Source organism: Melanostigma gelatinosum (assembly GCF_949748355.1).
Source record: "Melanostigma gelatinosum genome assembly, chromosome: 7".
Classification (NCBI taxonomy): Eukaryota; Metazoa; Chordata; class Actinopteri; order Perciformes; family Zoarcidae; genus Melanostigma; species Melanostigma gelatinosum.
Window position 1 is genome coordinate 24,881,690 of NC_136640.1, and position 15,775 is coordinate 24,897,464.

Genomic DNA, 15,775 nt, shown 5'->3' on the forward strand with positions numbered 1-15,775 from the left:
AGTGCGGAGGTGTAAAATCAACCTCAACCTTTCTTTCTTCATTCTGCATCTTCGATGAGAGACTGTTGGAACGTGTGCAACATTATCCCTATTTGTACAATTCCATGTGTTGAGACTTTGAAGACAACATTCTTGCAGAGGGGAGGAGGATATGACTGCAGTCCATATTTCCGTCTGATTGGTCCTTCTTGGTCATATTGGAGGAACATAACACATCCTAGACGAGGGCACAAGTGGCTCAAGACTGAAGAGCAGCAGAGATATCACAACCTGACCAAAACACGTACTACTTCTATTTAGGATGAATTAAATCTATTGATGCTGAAAACATCCCCGCAGGAATTTAAAGCAAAGCCTCCTTTACTTTCACAGCTACACAACAAAATCCCAGAAACGATAAAAAATCGAATCAATTGTTCACTGGCTCGAGGCCAAACTGTCAACTGCCAAATTTCACAGAGAGCTGCTCAAAAGGTTTTAGAGAAATCCTGCTCTCAGACAAACTGATCTTGCAGCAGCTCCTGCTGATTCAGGGGATTGAATGATACATGCAGTGTAATACTCATACAGCAGCTGCCTGTGTAATGATATCTCTAACAATGCTTTCTGCACAGTTGCATCGAAGCAGCAACAGCATCTCATCTCTACTGTTGCTGCTTTAACCGCAAACTATTCTGTAACAACTGGGTTTTTGTGACACAAAAATGGTCATGATTATTACGAAACATCAAGAATAATCAAAATATCTCATTAAATCATTGCTTTGGGAGTTCATTTGATCTTCAGCACAGCATTTTGTATTGTAAAATGATGTCTAATCATATTTTTTATGTCTAATCTTTGTTCTTTTCCCTTCAAAAAGAAAGGCTCCTGATTGGATGTTCTGGACAAAGCTGAGAGGTTGATCCAGACCTTTATAAACAATGATGATGTACTACGACGTAACACATGCAGTTTTGCAACGGAGGTCGGGCAGAGTGCAATAGCTTGTCGAGCTATGCAAGGGCATTAACCACCAAAAATGGCGAACGCAACCTAAACAGCCGTGTGCTTTTAGTGAGTGTGTAGAATACACTAGCAAGTAGCCCGATATATATATATATAAATATATATATATATATATATATATTAGGGGTGTAACGGTTCACAAAACTCACGGTTGGGTTGGGTACGATACAGTGGAGCCACGGTTCGGTACGTTTCGGTACAGTAGAAAACTATAAATGCCAGAGAAATGTACTTGATTTTAAAATATATTTATTCATTACAACTAACATCATGAAGTTATTCTTTGACTTTGAACAATGATGGAACTATACCTGAGTGACTCATCTTCTGGGGTGTCTTCTTAGCAACACATAAGCATAAAAAACAAAAACTGCTCCTTAATGTTATGTAGTGTTGTTACTTACATCTTGTATTGTTACTTACATCTTGTATTGTTACTTACAGCTTGTATTGTTGATGAAAAAGAGATTTTTAATCTCAATGGGACGACCTGGTTAAATAAAGGTTAAAAAAAAAAAACGTATTCAAACGTATTCGGTTCGTCATGCGTACCGAACCGTGAGCCTCGTACCGAACGGTTCAATCCGAATACGCGTACCGTTACACCCCTAATATATATATATATGTTTATACATGTATTTGGTGGATAAACCCAGCGTGTACTGTTACACCACAACTACGTCTGTGGTCACGTACAGATCGACATAGACTTACAAACACAAGCATTCTCAGTCCAGTGGAAGTCGACACGTATTGCAGCCATAGAAGCCAGCGCTGTTTCGGTTTAGCGAGTGACGGTGTGAACTGAAAACTTCTAATATAATACTCATTTGTGTTTATTATCTACGCCAACCATTTATCGTTACTACGAGCAACCACAGAAGCATTCAGCTGAAAGTCACCAATTGACTCAGTCACTCATTAAACTGAAACACCTGTTGCTCTGAATCGGGTTGAGAGTGTCGGATTTCTGTGGAACTCGGCTGTTGGAATATAGATTTTGAAAAACGAACATGCAACAACCAGCAACATTTTGATTCTGGTAACAGTTTTTGAAGCTTACTAATTCATCTGGATGACTGGAGCAAAACGCCACTTTATATTTTCGGAACCCTGGGACCCAAATGGACGGTGGCTGATTTACAACAGAACATTCTCAAAAAGAAAGCATTTGTTTATGGTCCTTTGTGAAAGATCTCTTCAATAATTGCAGAATAGTCATTCTCACCTATAAATTCAGGACTCCTTTGTGAAACAAATCAATCATCCCCATGTTCCATGATCGTGCACCCGCTAGAGAGCCTTTTGGCAAGAGCAGATCAGATTTGACTGTGTATGTATTGTACCCCATTGATGCAGTAGGAGGCTTTGCCTTCTCTTTTAAGCCTCCGATGATTGCTCTACGAAGTGAGGTCTCAATGAAGGTGGTATTTATATTGGTAGAAAAGGGTGAATTATTTCACTGTAGAATGTTTTTTCTTGGAAATGATTGAGCCAAGAGGTTGATTATAGACACTCCCTGTCGACTAACCCTTGGCACAGAGCGCAAACTCCCTGTTCTGAACATAGACATATACGACCTGTAAATATTCAAACCCAACTCATTAAATACTGATGCGTTGGTAGTCTCTTCCAAGGCTGCAACTATCATTCATCTGATGCATTTTTTTAAATTAACCATTCAGTCAGACATATTAGTACTGAAATGATTGGATTATTAATTGATCAGTTGATTTACAGAATATTAATTGCCAACAATTTTGAGAACCAACTAATTGTTTCAGTCATTTATTCTGCAACAAATGCTAAACATGTTCTTACTGCAGCTTCACAATATGCGCATTTGCAGCTTTTCTGTTTTATATCATTGCAAACTGAGTAGTGTTGGGTTTTGGACTGTCGGTCGGACAAAACAAGATGTTTGAGGACGTCTCTTTGGGCTTTCAATATGGGTTGCAGCCCTATGTATCAGGAAATCGTTAAACCACATCCACAGTGAGTTCCCAGAGCCTAAGCTGACATCTTGAGATGTCTGGATTTGTCTGACCAATAGTCAAAAACCCAAAGTATTCTGTTTACAAAGATACATAGTAAAGAAAAAGAGCACATTTTCACATCAGGTAATCTGGAAGCAGAAAAGGTTTGACATTTTTGCTTCATAAACAAATAATCTGTTATCAACGAGGTTGTTCATTCAGTCAAGTCAAGTCACTGATCTTCTTGGCAGTCCCTTCTGTCCTGCTGCTGTTACAGACCTCGAAATCCTTTCACAAGCTGCTTCTTCTTTGGCCCAAACAAAGATGGCTGCCAGAAATGGAAGCTGCTTCCATTTGTCTGGTCACTCGTCTTTTTCATATGCTGATTTAACCAGATCTGAGGCATCCAAAATGGACTACAAAATGTTGACATGGAGCGTGAATGAGCAAGCCTGGCGTGGTTTGATCAGCCCTGCCGAGCTTTAGCCAGATAACCTGTTGTTGTTGTTGTTGCCGTGGATTAAAGCCTGCTGTGTTCCTGCAGCAGATTGCCCTCGGAGAGAAGGGACAGGCCTTTTAGTGTAAAGGTATTAAACCCAGGTCTAATCCAGAGCTAGGAGAGCAGCCAATTTAAACTGGATTCAGCCCACGGGACGACACATCACTCATCTATCTAGTCTCGAGGGCCTATTTTACAGTCCCTCCATTATGTCTTTGATATGCTTTCATGTACACCACCACCCTTTATTTTCACATATGATATTCAGTGACCTGGTGATATTTGATGTTTTTCTTATTGTCAATAAATCTCATAAAATAATTAAAAACAACAACAGTATTCTGATATATCTTCTTCCTCTGTGCCACAGAGCTCCATTAAAGACGCATCAAAGAGCCACACTGTTGCACTGGTTAACACACTCCTTCATCACCATGAACTCACACACTGTAGTTTATCTTGACTCAATCCCACATACACCTTCCTGCTGCCACCAATACAGAAGCACCAAATGTGAATCGATCCGCTGCTGAAAATAGTCCCCAAAGCAAATGTACTATTTCTTCCTGTCAGTTTGATGAACATGACAGTGACAAGCACATTTAGGAGATTACTGATGAAACTATGTATTTGTGTTTTTAAAGATTCATGTCATGTTAGATGAACAGAACAGGTGCTTATATGGAAATTGTGAAGGCTGTTTTTCACTGTTTCTAATATTAGATCTAGACTGATCAATTCATCAATAAATCTGAGAAAACCATCAGGAGGTTAATCTGGACTAGAAATTCTGAGTTGCAGCTCTAAACATCTATATTGTTCTCTGTGATCTTCTGTAATAAGTTGCTATGTTCTGTTATTCCATTACTGCAGATGTCCTGGCCCTGTGAACATTTAGCAGTGTGTGTGTGATCCGTTTTTAATCCACAGTAATACTTTTTCTCTTCTCAATATCTGCCTTGAAGCCATTTGTTGCAGCTCTCGAGCAGTTTGAGCTGAATTGAAGTTTTCTTTGTTCGGCCGTATGCCCTCATTACCATGCAGACCTATATTTTCAAAATACAATTCACTAATTATCCCTGCTGTCGTAGTTTTTATGAGGGGGGGGGCAGCAGAGTGCTTGTGCATTATTACTTTGGGAAAGAAAGATTAAACTTGAGGGAGGATTGTTAATGAATTTCTGTTTTGATTTAAAGAGAGCACATATAGAGATGAATAAAATGCCAGGTCATTGTATAAGGGATCGTAGGCCAAAAGGGAAACAGGCTGAAACATTATTTGCTCAAGCTTCTCGCGGCCCAATCCCTACGTTTTCCTGCCCTTTAGGTTTCAGGTACATTCACATATTATATATTATACTCTATACATTTAACAGTTTTGACCTATAGATGGAAAAGGCACAGCTCGATGAAAATGTCTGCTTGTTGGTTGGTCCATCACTTTGGTCCAGACTGACGTATTTCAACATCAATAAATGGTTTGCCATGAAATTGGGTACAGATATTGAAGGTCTCTAGAGGATAACGTACAATGACTTTGGTGATGCTCTGATGTTTTCTCTTACTAGCGGTTCAAAGTTTTCATGTATTTAGTGAAATATCTCAAGATCTACTATGGACTGGCACAACATGTTATATTGTTAGTCATAGGGCCAAAGTAAAATGTTTCCAGTGCTTCAACCTATGACCAAACACCATCAAGTAGAATATTTGATCGTGTTAACATCAGTAAGATGGTGAACATGGTGAACATTATACCTGCTGTACATCAGCATGTTCGCATTGTGATTATATTGTGATGCATATTATCATGCTGAGATCAGCATTTAGCATGTGCCTAAGTAAAGCGCCACAGAGCCTTATGTCATATTGCATTTATAAATATATCAAAACTGAATAAATATCAAAAAGAAGGCTCACGACCCTCATGATTTTCTACTGTTTTTCATTGCTTTCTCCTGATTAATGACAAAAAAACAATGTTTTCTTTATCATTACCTGTTTTTGGCACTGTACGGCATGTATAAGACCCACTCCATGATTTGCTGTTTTGTTTTTTTTCAGTTTTGTTTTTCTTTTGCTGTTTTGTTTTTTGAGTCTGTTATCTGTTTTGTTAATAAGTGGTGAAACTTATACGCTGCCACTTTGGCCAGGACCTTTGAGAGATTCAGAATCTTAATGAGATTATCATGGCTAAATTATTTCTGGCCTAGAGAGAGGTGCTGTCAACACAACACAGTTAGAGCTGCACTCGCCGCTGGATTCAGCCCATCGTTGGGCTTTACTAGACGCAGTGAAACGCTGTTGGGTTACTGCGCATGTCAAACAATGTGTTTCAGACCATAAAGGTGAAATTGTTGCATTTTGTCTGAAAGGACCTTCAGTGAGTGTAAGGCAGAGAGAGAAATAGAGAGTACAAAAGAAATACTCAAGAAGAAAAATGAATGAAGGAATGAATAAAATCACATATTAGTTTATGCCAGAGAATCACAAAAGTTCACGCCATAATATATAATAATAATAATAATAATTCTGTTTTAAAAGTATTGAAGATTTGCAGTGTATTGTATTATTTAGCTTTTTATTATGTTTCTTCAAACGTCACCAGAATGCAGGAAACAAAGTCTCAGAAACTCAGATTCAAGTCCTGTGTTTGGTTGTATTTAAAGCCCAGATTGTGTCTTTAACATGCTGGCCGGGCTGCAGGATGATGTAACAAACACCTGCCGACGTGTCCTTGAGCAAAACCTTAAACCTGCAGACTGTAGGTCTTCTTTTCTCTGTAGCTGACCTTCACCTCTGACCTCTGACAGTCGAGGGTCAAGAGAAAGATTCTGTGTGCTTTCTGCTGCTTTAGTCAACAGGGTTCATGTCATCCTCCAAATGTATCTGTGACTCCTGACTAAAGTCAACTGCTAAACTAATCAACACACATTCTCAGAATTTCACATGCACAAACCACCGCCGAGTATTTGATTTATTACATACGTACTTCCTCCTAATTTCAGTGTATTTCCATTAGAAATAATGTGAAACAGTCATAAAAGAGCTGATATAGTGTGATCGAGCCGTTCGAAATTTATGAAAACGACAACACTCTACATTGTATGTCGTCTTTCAACGTTTTAATGACTTCTGTAAACGTTATCTCCCTAAATGATGCTTAATACTGAACTAATTAAAAAAATGTCCCCTGAACTGAGGGACTGAAATCTGAATATTTAAAGATTTTCAGATGTTCTTTCAGGTGTTTTGTTTTTAATGACAAACTGCAGAATGAATACAGGTCATGACGAACAGGGACCTCAAAGCAGCAGCAGTTTATCTCAGTGTCCAACGTAAGAGAGATTTTCTCCATCAATATCTGTGCTGTAGCCGCAGAGATCAAACCTGGAAAATCAAATGTTCTTCTTCCTCGTGTAGATGCAGAGAGCCTCAGGACTTTGGTTTGGATTAATAGGCTGTTAATTGACAGATTGCCTAACCTTTGAGCATTACTATTCAATATTAGTTATTGTAAAGTCAATTTTCAAACCGAATTTGAGACATATTTTCAACAGTTTGCCCCAATTACAAACAAAACTGACCTCAATGTAATACTCATAATAGAATCACATCCACGGTCTAAACAGACCAATTGATGAATGGTGATGATGGTGTAATTCATCCTCAATGTTTGTAATAGTGATGCTTTAGTCAGGGGAAGAATGGCTGATGTATTTGGTTTAATAACTTTAAACAGAATATAATGAATCCATTGAGATCCGTCTGCCAAAACTCAAACATGTCTTGTTGCTGAATGTCCAACGTTGTTATTTTCCAAAAAGCTAAATATTTCCTTTTTTGTTGTTGCAACTGTTCGTCCAAATTCCAGCTCAGTCCTGATTGAATAAAGCCGCAGAAAAGTCTCCAAAACAAAAAACACAGCATTTGCAATTTGGAATTGGCTGGATGGCTGGAACTGTGGGCGACTGGAAGCAGAAATGCATCATGGACACAAAGCTAACTGGACCTCCACCATTTTGTTTCCAAAAATCAATCCAACTGTGCACTTTCTTTCCTGATGTAACAATCAAACTCACTTTTCAAACTCTAGTCTGGTTCTTTCCAACCATCAGTCCTGTATCACATTACAGATGTTTTTCCATAAAGCCAAATAATTCACTTTCAACAAGCAGTTTCTAACATTTAAATACTCCCTATTACAACCGTTTTCCCCGTTATGTTTTTAAGGAAACTTAATTGGTGCCAGGATTATGTAGATGGCATTGATGTTTTTTTGTACCTCACAGACGTTCTCGGGACAGGCAGGACATTAACACCAGAGACCAGTCCACATCCTGAGTGCTACGGGTTTTTCTACGTAATTTAGGCAACAAAAGCGCCTTGGTTTAGTTTAGGGAAAAATTGTGGATTCGGTTTTATGTTCACTCAGTAAAAATATTTTTTCAGAATTGAATGAAAACCACGAATCTGAACCACATTACAACTGAGCTTTACTTCTGCTTTCGTCGCTACGAGTGCATAGACATTTTTACAGTTCGTAAACAATGATGACGTACATAAGCAACCTAAATAAACTTTCCAGATCTGTGTCCGATTAGTGACTAAGTAGAATACACTGGCAGGTGGCCCAATATTTAGTGGCCAGAAATATAGATGTATTTTGTGGAGAAACCCAGCGTGTAACGTTACACCAGCGAGGCATTACGAGCCTCACAAGCCACCAGATGCTTCAACTTTGTTTTCTGTGTTCATGTAAAGAACGTCAAGTACCATGAAATTTAAAATGGGTGCTACAAGCATAAGCATTTCTGATCAGTCCAGTGGTAGTCAACATTTTTAATAACTTGCCGCCATAGCTGGTGTTTGGGTTTAACGTGTGACCATGTGAAGTAGTGACTCTCAGCAGAATAAGGAAAACAAATGAAATGTGTTGTCTGTGAGCCTTTTGAAGATAATCCAGATATCATTACGTTTCCTTCAAAGCGTATTTGCTGTTGCAGATTAACACACACAGCATATTAACACCAAATCAGGATTACAGATAACTTCAGATTTAAATGGGGCTCATCAGATGCTCCAATGTTCAGGTTTTCCCGTTCAGGCCCTCAACTCTCACCCAGATCAGGCTTTCTCTTGGTCCTACCAGTCACCCAACAGTTCATCCACCTCCATCACACCACAGGCATTCCTCACAACAAGCCCCCAGTTTAATGGCGCATTCTGCGTTTTCTTTTTTAGCCTCTCAGTCCATAGTGGCATCATTATAAGAGCCTATTATGGCGTTACAGAGGCCAACTCACAGACTAAATGCCTTGTTTATGTTCGCCATGGGAGCCTTCTATAGAGCCGCAACTCCCTCCTTTAACAGAGAGGCCCCTTCATCACGCTGTCTCCTCCTCCTCCTCCTCCACTCATCCTCCTCACTCTCTTCTCCCTCAGACACAGACAAGCCTTTATCTGCCCATCATGTGCTCGCTCTCTCTTTCTCTTTTTTCTCTCGGCTGACCCTGTTTTCCACAGCGAACAGGCATGCCGGTTAGGATTTGGGGGGGAAACACACACACATGCAGAGCGAGGGGGAAGAGACTGATTTGGAAAGCCAGCTAAATATTTTATCCATGGCCACGCTATCTGTCTGTGTAGCTTAATACCGATTTGATGTTATCTCCTAAGTCTTCCAGCAGAGGGTTTTCTTCCATATTTTATTTCTGATCAAATAATCTCCTCTGTGCACCATCTCATCCCGTTGTCTCTTCCAGCTCTCTGGCTGGGAGATGTGTAGAAGTCGGACCGTAAACACCTCAATAGAGAAAAATACACTGTAAAGCCGCACCAAACTATTATTTTCAATATCAAATATTCTGTTGGATCATTATTTTTCATAAATCAATTCCTCATTTGGCTCTATATATCATCAAACTAATTCCATAGTCTGAGAGCACGAGGTGAAGTCTTCAAATCACTTATTTTGTCAGATATTCGATTTACAATTTACGATTTACAATTCTTCAATTGTAGGAAATATAATATACATCCAGAAAGACGCTGTCAGCCGAAACAGCTGATGAGTCGTGTGAGTTAAACAATCACAAGGTCAGAACTCATTTGGCTAAGGCATTTCCATAACCCATTGAGCGCATCAACTGTCTTTCGACAAAAAAACATTTCCATAATTGGTCAATGCAGAAGCTTGAACTGGCCACCCTTCAGTTCCCAAGCCAAGTCCTCACGTACTGAGCTACTGATGCTAAATCACACAAGATCCATACTGGCATAAGTTTTTACACAGCCATTGAGTTTCCTTCATTTCTCTACAGTCCAACAAACAACTTGGGACTTGAAGTCTGCTGGAGCTGCATAATCCATCACAGTGAACACCGTCGTGGCGGAATTATGACAGTGTAATGTGGTGATGGATTGCAGACTTTCACTATGTGTCTGCCTACAATGGCATACGGTACTTGACAACGGATTACGTAACTCCAGCTGATTTTTGCATGTTGAAAAGGTCAGAAATCAGTCTGAATGCAGATGCTTTGCAAAATGATCACACAAGTCAATGGGCTGAATAGTCAGAGACACCAGTATGCAGCGTCTCCGGCAGTGTTTTATGTCTGAAAGATCCCCTCAGCTAACGCCACAAACAGCTGTTCCACCTTCATGAAATCAAACATTAACTTTCTGTTAAAAACCCAGAGTTGCAGCTTCGCGCGTGTTTAATGAGTGTGGCCATTGTTTAGGCTCGGCCAGAGACTGCATTGATCATAAGTCTGGGGAAAAGGCAAGGGTGGCCACACGCAGGGAGACTCTACATTCCGATAACCCTTCATGGGGATGAAGTGAATTGCTTCTACACGCTGGTTTTATGTGGAATTTAAAAATCCTCATGATGTGCATGTGATGTGAAAAGAGCAGAGGGAAATGTGCGGTACATTACTGAGCAATTACGGCCGACGCCATGTTCCACGTCTAAACAACCATTTTCCTCCATCTGCTCGGAAGGATTCTTCGCAGCTAGCTGGTGTGCACATGGCCGACGCTGAATGCACCTCCTCCTCCTCCTCCTCATCACCTGCCTTATCAGCTCCATGTTTAGTTCATGCCCACAGAACTCGCATGTCTCTCCCATCTTTCCTCTCCTCTCTTTCTTCCTCTTTTTTTCTCCATTGTTCATCCGCCTGTTGTCATCCGCCTAACTCCTTTCATTCATCTTCTTTTATCTGCCCTTTAAATGTGTCCTCATTCACCTCCTCCATATTTTCTCTCTCTCTCCTACTCCTTTCATTTCCTGTCCTCTCAACCTCTTGACTTAAATCTCTGGTCCTGAAGTTGTCCCCTGTCCTTTCTTTTCTATAATACTTCAACTCGACTCATTATCGATGTCTCCTCTGCTTTGAAATGTATCCTTTCTCCCTTTTTAACATCTCTCTTTTCTTCTCCTCTTACTGTAACATCAGTTTCCCCTCATTGTCTCCTCATTTCTACTTTCATATGTTCACATTTCTCCCCTTTCTGCTTTTCTTCTCAACGTCACTACTGTCTCCTTTACCATTTCCTTGCATTCCGTCTCGTTTCCTCCTCTTAACCCCTCTATTTTATTCTCCTAAATTCTTTTCTGTCTCTTGTCGTATCTCTTCTATCCTTTAATTTCTCCTGCCATCCTCCCATTTTCGGTATCTGTCCCATCTTTCCTTTGTGCATTTCCAATCCTTTCTTTTCTCTTTAAATCCATCATCCATCCTTTGCTCCTCCTCATTCCTCTCCTGTCCCTCTTTATATTCTCCTCCTCTCACCCTTTCACTGTTCTAACATCCCACTCTTCTTCTTGTCCGCTTTGCTTAATTTGTCTCATTTGTATTGTTTGTCCACGGGGCTGTTCAAACAATATGGGACCCCATTTATTCTGCCCTTGTTAAATATTTACGAGTATTGAAGCCTTCACTGTGTCCCAAACTCAAGCCACTCATTTGATGATGGTGACAGCACACGGGGATGACCATAAAGCAGTGTTACTTAACAAATCAATGTGCTTTACTTGTTACCTGAGCAATATGAACAAATATTCCAATTGTGTGTCAAAAAGTCATTCACAGTCCAAGTATCCTACACCCAAGTGATGTCACTGATGTTCGGGGTCAACAAGACCACAGAGAGGTCACACTTCCTGTTCGACGTCTGATGGACCAACTCATAGAAAGCTCCAAATCCAAAATAGATGTCCTTCACTTTTCCAGGGTCAGAAGTAATGTGAGCTTTTATGCTACTTCACACATCTATTCAGAGGGCAAACTTATACAATTGTGACATCATACAGCTACTCAGTTTGTCTACTTTACAGATTGATATTTTGCTGAGTATATTTTAAGATCTGTTCAGGCTTGAATTAGTGCTGTTAGGTCGTCCCCATCACTTAAGGTCACATGTAATAAATGGTTTACAACACATTGTGCAACATGCTGTACAAGCATAATGGATGACAATATCGTAAAGATGTCTTTATAGGTTCACTTTTAATTGTTGCTACAGTTGCATTTATTAATGGAGTGGATTTTTCCTGCTAAAAGCTTCCTTCTCCCTCCGCCCATCCTCCATTTTTATCCTTTATCTCTTTACTTCCTTACTTTTAAATCACCTCCTCCCATTTCATTCATTTCTCCCTCTAAAATCCCCCTCTTTCCATTTCGGCCCCTCTCCTCCTTTTGTTACGCTGAAGGCGGCCGCTGTTTGAGAGCGCGAGACACACATTTCTGAAGTAGGAGAGAAGAGCGCTCGAGCTCTTCTTCTGTTTTTTTTTTTATATCCGTCAAAGCTTCATAGAGTCTGCGCGCCATGGACAAGGAACATAATTCTAATGAGAAAGCGGGAGGGAGGCGCGTTCCCGAGGCTGAGGGGGAGGAGGAGAAGGAGGAAGCCAGTCAGCCATCCAGCCGCGTGCGCATGCTCGAAACAGCAGGTGCCCGAGCTCCCCTTAAAAGAAAAAAAAACGAATTTGCATTGCTGATGAGCTCCTCTGAGCCTCCTCCCCCTCCATTTTGGGGGGCAAAAAGCTTCTAATATGGCGACATGTTTTATTCTAGAAACGGATTAAATAATTCGTTTTTATTTTTATATTATTTTATAGAATATTTAACAGATTTTGCAGCAATAATATATACAAATCCCTGCTGGAATATTTTTGAAATATCACAGGAGAAATAAACAGAACTAATTAAAATGATTGACTGGACCTAGACACCCTTTGATTCACTGTAGCAATGTTATATAAAACATGAGAGTGACTTTCATTTGGGTTAATGATCCGATTTAAACAATAGAGACCGACTGTGACTCCAAAACCGCACATGGGCATCGGTTAAATGATAAATGAATCGGCCAATCGAGAGGGATACTAATAATCGATGGTGATAAAAGAGCAGCAAGTGAAGGGCTTCGACATCAACAACAACAGAGAGAGGGAGAGAAAGAGGCTCTCACTGAATTCCTCATTGAGCAAAACAAGTGAAGCGCCAAATTCCCAACAAGCAGCTCCCTTGTCTATTGTGGGGGGGGGGGGCATACTCCTCCCTTCAGACCTCTAACCAGCTTATAGAAAATATACTGCAGCAGTCAATAATAATGGTGATAACAATAATCATGACAATATGAATTGTTAGTTTGACTCCCAAAATAATCACGTTTCTCTGCTTTTTCCGCGTTGACCTCGTTTGCGTCTCTCACATGGACGCCAGCCTGATTATGATGTGATTTCAGTCTGTCGCCATGTGCGTGCGCTCTTACACGCGCTTCGTCGAAAATGGCTGAGACCCCCCCCCCCCCCCCCCCCCCCCCCCCCCCGGCCGACTTCTCAGTCTCCCTCTGTCTTTCTGCGCGCGCATTTATTATGATTTACTTTATTTCATTATTTATCAATTTATTGCCCTGTTGATGCTAAAATTATAACTTCATGCACCATTGGAGTTGGGTGCTTTGCGTGGTATATACCCAGACACACACACACACACACACACATGAACAGATGACAGACACACATGTCAGATGCACCGGAGTATCTTTAACAGTTGACCGTATGTGTCTGCCCTGGAGAGCAACGAACGACCCGATACAGCATATAAATATCACAGCAATATCACAGAGCAGCTGCCAGAATATTATGAGATGATATGAGATACAAAGACAATATCATGAAGCCCTCTGTTGAGCCCCACATGACCATTATAACATGTAAAACATATTTGATTTGCCTTTGTTGCTTCATAAGAGGAAGGAACAGCGCACAGAAACCAGACCCTCACGGGAGCCAGGCTGTGTGATGGATCCGGGCTATGTGATTGATTAAACCATTAAATTGACTTATTGTTCTATTTTTCCCCTTCCACGTTGCCTCCAGAAGGAGCAGGATCAGTGTTTTGGGGGGTACAAACCACCGCGCGCACCGTCGCCAAACAACAGCCCCGTTCATTGTCCCTCTCTGCTACCGCTACTCTGTCTCCTCGCGCACACCGGAGACCCTCCAACCACGACATAAACAAGCCCCTCTTGCAGCCACAGTCAGTTAAACCTCACCACTCCCACTACTACTACCAGCAGGTCATTTGGCCGTTAACGGCTAATTACCCGCCAGCTAATCGCCATTAAACGTATTCCCGCGACCTGTAGCCTCAAGCGAATAAAACGGTTCATTTAAGGAGGTGAGAAAAATAAATAAATGAAAAAGAGATGAATGCAAACAACGGGGAGATGATGAGAGCAGATAATAGATAAATAAGTGAGCCAAACAAACCTCCTTTCGTGCGCGTAAATCCGTTTCCAAGCGCGTGGAGAGAAAGGTATAAGCTTGATGTGTTGGACGGGAAAAGACGCTGCCGGGTCTAAATCCTACCAGCCATCCCCTCTCTCTCTGCCCCCCCCCCCCCTCTCCCTCTCTCTCTCTCTCTCTCTCTCTCTCTCGCTCTCTCTCTCTCTCTCTCTCTCTCTCTCTCTCTCTCTCCGTCTGGGCATAGGTCTCTCTCTCACTGGCTGTCTCTCTCTCCCTCTCTGTCTTGCTAAGTCTCTCTCTCTCTCGGCCAATTGTGAGGGATGGAATTGGCGCGAGGGGTCTCGTAGCGGGACGTTGGCAGATTCCCCCCCCCCCCCCCCCCCACACACACACACACATACACCCACACACTATATGTACTCACACCCACTGACGCGCAGGACGCTTTTTTACCTCACTCCCCCCCTATGGTTGCCCCTGGCAACTATGAAGACCACCACCAGCCCCGCCCATTGCCAGACCCCCCCCCCCCCCATCGCCCTAAATTTCATCCCCCAGTTAAGAGGGTTTCGAGAAAATTATCTTCTCGGGGGTTCATTTGCGCGCTAATGCCGCTGAGAATAGAACGCGACGTGCATGAGCTTTTCAGATATATAAATAAAAAAAATATTGAGAGAGAAATGAGCTGGATAATAACAGAGAGAGAGAGAGAGAGAGAGAGAGAGAGAGAGAGAGAGAGAGAGAGAGAGAGAGAGAGAGAGAGAGAGTCAGCACTAGTCTGGGCGCCAACAGCTTACATCTCTCCCCTATGGTGGCTGCTCCATTCATGGTTCAGGCATTGTTTTGTACTAGTGTGCGTGTGTGTGTGTGTGTGTGTGTGTGTAGGTGTGTGTGTGTGTGTGTGTGTGTGTGTGTGTGTGTGTGTGTATGTGTGTGTGTGTGTGTGTGTGTGTGTGTGTGTGTGTGTGTGTGTGTGTGTGAAGGCAGGAGAACAATGGGGGCAAAGCATCCAGAGAAAGAAGAGGGAGGGGGGGTGAGGAGGCCCCCCCTTCTTTCAAATATCAACCATTCAGCGTGAACTGAGAAGATGGAGAGGCAGAGGGACTACGTCATCCTCCACACTAAGCCGGCTAAATTAAAAAAGGCACATGTTCACTGGATGTGGCCGTGCTGCTTTCCAGTTGCAATGCAGCACCGTCACATCTCGGTTCCAGCGTCCACTGAAAGCGTTTCACCAGCCAAGCGTCTCCATGCAGTACAGATCTGTCTATTTTGTTCTCTCCTTAACCTTAACCAAGTGTTTCAGTTCTCAGCCCTGACCAACTAACACAATCTTTGCCAATCCTTAACCAAACTAGTTGGATTTTTGAAAAATATTGCAGCATGCGGGGTTAAAGCACCCAAATTGAATTTGCAGCTTCTTATAATCAGTGTTCAACCGATACTTTGAAGCTGCACTTAAATAGATGATGATGAGGATCTGCCGACCTGAGGGCGGATCCGTCCCGGAGTCGACTGCTATCTGGGATGA

At 41.7% G+C, this 15,775-nt stretch overlaps 1 protein-coding gene across 1 annotated transcript in view; it reads right to left on the reverse strand.

The window, feature by feature from the left end:
• Positions 1 to 14,378, reverse strand: part of LOC306779942 (uncharacterized protein) — a 32,341-nt gene extending 17,963 nt beyond the window's left edge. Inside the window, exon 1 of the mRNA XM_079272060.1 lies at positions 14,269 to 14,378. The gene's annotated coding sequence lies outside the window, so the exon portion shown is untranslated. The remainder of the gene's footprint in view (positions 1 to 14,268) is intronic.
• Positions 14,379 to 15,775: the final 1,397 nt, after the last annotated feature.